Raw genomic sequence first — 5,812 nt, 5'->3', positions numbered from 1 at the left:
AGTGATCTTTCTGTTTTTAGTGTACTTTAGGCTTTGAGGATTTTCAAACATTATTATTAGGGTTATTATATTCTAGTGGCATAAACTAGCTCTCTTACAGAAGTCCCCAGAGCCCTTTAAGAAGGGCTAGTCTGTTTTGACGAGTTTTTGGTGTTCCTTTTTATTATGTGAATCATAGACATCAAGGTCAAAGTACAGTTACAAAGGCACATCTATCAAAGAACATCTTCTACCCACTGTTCACTTTTTCATGTCAACTTTTCTGTCTGCTACCCTGTGCTCTGAGGAGGGAGGGCAGGGAGCAACTGACCAGGATTCCCAAATCTGACCCCTTGGCTTGTAGCTCAGTGTCACAGATGTATGGCATTTTCTTCTGATCTATAACTTGACCTAAAACAGGCCAGGAAGGACTGGATGAAATAGAGGCTAGAGGCTGTCAGCTCATAATTCACACTGTCACCTCACTCTTCCTTCTCCTCCAGGCTTAAAATGGTTTTGCAAAAACAGAGAGGATACATATTCTCAGTAACATGAACAGAATGCCAATCAAGACATACATTATACATGCATTTATTGCATGTGAGTTTATAAAACCAGCACAATATAAGAGGAATAAGTAACCTTGTCTCCTGCCACCAAAGAAGTAAATGAGAGTAAAAATCCTTTAGTGGTTTGAGTCAGATCAATACTGAACTCTCAGGCAGGAAATTGTGGTGCGCTCACACACAAAGCTCCTCAGACATTGCCCGCATCAGACTCGGAGCCAGACATCCTGACAGGCTAACATAATGGCTCATAAGCGGTAGAGGGCTCCTCAAATTGCAGTGTCAATTCTCCTACAATATCTCCAACTCAGAAGCCCCTTTGCAAAGTCCAATATAAAAGAGCACTAAATGTTTCAGAACAAGTTTTAAATCTCCTGATTTGAGAGAATTATATCCCAGGAAATCAAGAGAGAGAGAGAGAGAGAGCATGTAAATGAGATGACAATCGTTTATTTCTTTGGGGAACTGGTGATATAAAAAGTCACAGAAAACTGAGATAGTTAAGTAGAATTCCCATTTACCAAGGGTGGAAGAAGATAGCTTTCACATAGTATCGCTGGGCGAGCTTGATATGGATTTTCAGAAACATTAGTATATAGTTTTTAGGACTCAGTAGGGGTTCATGAAGAAGCCAAGTGAGACTAATTTTTTTTCTTTAATTCAGTTATTAGGTCTTTATGATAAAGCATGGTATGTGATAAGCAATATTATTTGTAAAATAATAATCTTTATTGAGGTGTAATTTATGGGAAATAAATTATACCCTTTTAAAGTGTCTAGTCTGATGTTTTGACAAATATCTACACCCATGTAGCCATCACTATGATCAAGATACTGAGCCTGACCAGTGGAAGTGAAGTGGATTGAGCATTGGCCTGGGAGGCTGAGGGACCCAGTTGAAAACCCAAGGTTGCTGGCTAGAGTATGGGGTCACTGGTTAGAGCACGGGGTCACTGGTTTGAGCACAAGATCATCAACATTATCCTAAGGTTGCTGACTTAAGCTCAAAGGTCACTGGCTTGAAGCCCAAAAGTTGCAGGTTTGGCCTGACCAGGCGGTGGTGCAGTGGATAGAGCGTCGAACTGGGATGCTGAGGACCCAGGTTCGAGGCCCCGAGGTCACCAGATTGAGCGAGAGCTCATCTGGTTTGAGCAAAAAGCTCACCAGCTTGGACACAAGGTCGCTGGCTCGAGCAAGGGGTTACTCGGTCTGCTGTAGCCCCACGGTCAAGGCACATATGAAAAAGCAATCAATGAACAACTAAGGTGCCTCAACGAAAAACTGATGATGCTTCTTATCTCTCCATTCCTGTCTGTCTGTTCCTGTCTATCCCTCTCTCTGACTCTCTCTCTGTCTCTGTAAAAAAAATAAAAAATAAAACCTTAAAAAAAAAAGTTGCAGGTTTGAGCCCTAGGCTGCTGGCTTGAAGCCCATGGTTGCTGGCTTGAGCCCAAGGTTGCTGGTGTGAGCGAGAGATCACTGACTTGGCTTGAGCCCCTGGATTAAGGCATGTACTGAGAAGCAATCAATAAAAAACTAAAGTGCTGCAACTACAAGTTGATGCTTCTCATTTCTCTCCCTTCCTTTCTGTCTTTCTTTCTCTCTCTCAAACAAGGAGGAGAAGGAAGAGGAGGATGTGGAAGAGGAGGAGGAAGAAAGAAGAAGAAAGACAGAAGGAAGAAGATCAGAAAAAAGATATTGAACATTCCATCACCCCCAAAGATTTGTACATGACCCTTTGCAGTTAAACCTTCCTCAATTCCCAGACCCAGGCAAGCACTAATCTGCTTTTTGTTACTATTAGTTAAATTTTCTAGAATTTCATATGTAAAATTTTTGTGCCTGACTTCTATCACCCACCATATTGTTTTTGAAATTCATTCATGCTGTTGGATGTTACTTTTGTTGGAAGTCATATTCCATTGTGTGAATATACCAAATTTGGTTTAGTCACCAGCTGAAGGATATTTGGCGTTGGTTTCCGTTTTGAGGTATAACAAATAAAGCTGCTATGAACATTCATCTATAAGTTTTATGTGAATGTATGTTTTAATTTCTCTTGGTAGCAATGGTCTCAATGCCAAACACACTTAAAATCATTAAAACATCTTATATGCAACTGTAAAGAAGATGCAGATATGTGAGCCAAGTGCAAGAACTGTTTATGTATGTATGTATATTATATATGTGTATTTACATATGCACATATATACAAACATCACAAAATAAGGTAACTTTGTCAATGACTATACTTAGGGGGTGCTAATTAATGGATCAATGCCAACAAAATGAGAGGTTTCTGCTGTTATAGGACCTGTCCTCAGTCTTCTTATACCTAAAATTCTTATGACTTGTGGGGCTAGAATCACAAAATTTGTTAATTTTGTGAAGCTAGAAAGCTTAGCTAATCAGTAGAAGATCCAGGACCCATAAAAATCTTAAGATGATTAATGCTTTTAATCAAATAAAATTAAATTGGACAGGGAAAATGGTGAGTTATCAGGCATGGGTTCAAAAAACCATCCAAGTTCAGGGTAAAATAAATATGACTTAGGAGCATATGTGTAAAAAATATTGAGGTTTTCAGTGGATAATAGTTTTAGTGTCAGTTGAGAGTCATACCATCAAAGAAATTAAGCTGATGTGGGACTGTATTAATAAATGCAATGTCTGAATATAAAAGGTAGTGTTTCTTCTCTACTCTGTTTTTGTTAAAAGTATTGGGTGCATGTGTCTTTACGTATCAATGTTTCTGAGTTTTGGGGGTATATACCCAGTAGAGGGATTGCTGGGTCATAAGGTAGTTCTATTTTCAGTTTTTTGAGGAACCACCATACTTTCTTCCATAATGGTTGTACTACTTTACAGTCCCACCAACAGTGGATGAAGGTTCCTCTTTCTCCACAGCCTCACCAACATTTGCTATTACCTGTCTTGTTGATAATAGCTAATCTAACAGGGTTGAGGTGGTATCTCATTGCAGTTTTGATTTGCATTTCTCTAATAGCTAATGAAGATGAGCATCTTTTCATATATCTGTTGGCTAATTGTATTTCTTCCTGGTAGAAGTGTCTGTTCATGTCCTCTTCCCATTCTTTTATTGGATTGTTTGTTTGTTTGTTGTTGAGTTTTATGAGTTCTTTGTATATTTTGGATATTAGGCCCTTATCTGAGCTGTTGTTTGAAAATATCATCTCCCATTTAGTTATCTGTCTGTTTGTTCTGTTGTCCGTTTCTCTTGCCGTGCAAAAACTTCTTAGTCTGATGTAGTCCCATTCATTTATCTTTGCCTTCACTTCCCTTGCCTTTGGAGTCAAATTAATGTTCATTGCAGCATTGTTCATAGTGGCCAAGACATGGAAACAACCAAAAAACCTTTCAATAGATGACTGGATAAAGAAGATGTGGTACATATACACTATGGAATACTACTGAGCTATAAGAAATGATGACATTGGATCATTTACAACAACATGGATGGAACTTGATCACATTATATTGAGTGAAATAAGTAAATCAGAAAAAATAAGAACTCTATGATTCCATACAAAGGTGGGACATAAAAATGAGACTAAGAGACATGGACAAGAGTGTAGTGGTTATGGGGGGGGAATGGAAGGGGTGGGGGAGGGGAGGGGCACAAAGAAAACCAGATAGACGGTGACAGAAGACAATTTGACTTTGGGTGATGGGTATGCAACATAATTAAATGTCAAAATAACCTGGAGATGTTTTCTCTGAACATATGTACCCTGATTTATTAATGTCACCCCATTAAAATTAATAAAAAAAGAGTATTGGGTGAAATACTGAAATAACACAAACTAAAGTACATATGGAGGAAAGGGGCCAGGATGGTGGTTATTCAGGACTGTGTTATATGAATACAGGTTGAAAGAACTGAAGATTTCTGTATTAGTAAAAAGGACTTATTGTGTATGTGTGTGTGTGGGGTGGTACGGTTATAACAGTCTATTAAAATCTGAAGAACTACTCCATGTAAAAGGCATCAGACTCATTATATGGCTCTGAGAGCTAGAATCATTGCTTGGGAGAAGTTAGTAGAAGATGTAAGAAATAACACACCAATTATTAGACTGGTTCAGAGATAAATTCGTTTTCCTCAGGAGATAAAGAATGATTTATCACTGGAGGTGTTCAAATATGGATTCAGTGACCTGGAATGTTATCTCACCTGTATAATGAGCAAAATAATATTAGTATAAGTGGACCCAGAATAACGTGAGTGTACATCCATCTAAAATAGTTACCATGTGTTATTAGACTTTTTGGTTGACATGTCAGTCTCAATTCAAGGATCCCATCTAATTTATCTTTTTATCTGGAGCATCAACTATTGTATCTAGCTTATGAAGGCATTCAATGATTTTTTTGAATGGGAGGGGTGAGTAAATGACTAGAGGTAACAAGTATGAGTACTTTAGAAATGAAGAATATATAGTACCTATGTTGTACTATTATTACTAATAATGATTTTATCCCTAAAACCTCTGTCAATTCAGATTATCTATATTCATAATTATAACAAAAATTTATTCTTATCATATGGGTGTTGCTGATGAGTTCTTTCTATCTAGCAAGAAACAGATCATTTCCATGCTATGTAAACTGTTCAAGAACAGAAAAAAAGGACAAAAACCTCTCCCATTCATTTTTAGTACCAAATTTGTTTTATGAAGTTAGCATTGAACTAAAACTAAAACCTGCCCAAAATCTCAAAAACAAAAATTATAGTCTGACGAGGCAGTGGCACAGTGGATAGAGCATTGGACTGGGATGCAGAGGACCCAGGTTCAATTCCCCGAGGTCGCCAGCTTGAGTTCAGGCTCATCTGGTTTGAACAAAAGCTCACCAGCTTGGACCCAAGGTCACTGGCTCAAGCAAGGGGTTATTTGGTCTGCTGAAGGCCTGCGGTCAAGGCACATATGAGAAAGCAATCAATGAACAACTAAGGTGTTGCAATGCACAATGAAAAACTAATGATTGATGCTTCTCATCTTTCCGTTCCTGTCTGTCTGTCCCTGTCTATCCCTTTCTCTGACTCTCTCTCTGTCTCTGTAAAAAAAAAAAAAATTATAGTCTAATCTCAGTATGAATATATTGTAATACAATTAAGTAATATAGTAGCAAATCAGATTTATTAGCATATTAAAAAATAACACATCCCAGGGTTATAAGAATAATATAATATTAGCAAATATATTAATATAATGTATATCAAAATGACAAATTAGAAAAAACACATG

The sequence above is a fragment of the Saccopteryx bilineata genome, chromosome X (genome assembly GCF_036850765.1).
Source record: "Saccopteryx bilineata isolate mSacBil1 chromosome X, mSacBil1_pri_phased_curated, whole genome shotgun sequence".
Classification (NCBI taxonomy): domain Eukaryota; kingdom Metazoa; phylum Chordata; class Mammalia; order Chiroptera; family Emballonuridae; genus Saccopteryx; species Saccopteryx bilineata.
Note: the sequence above shows the minus strand (reverse complement) of the source record.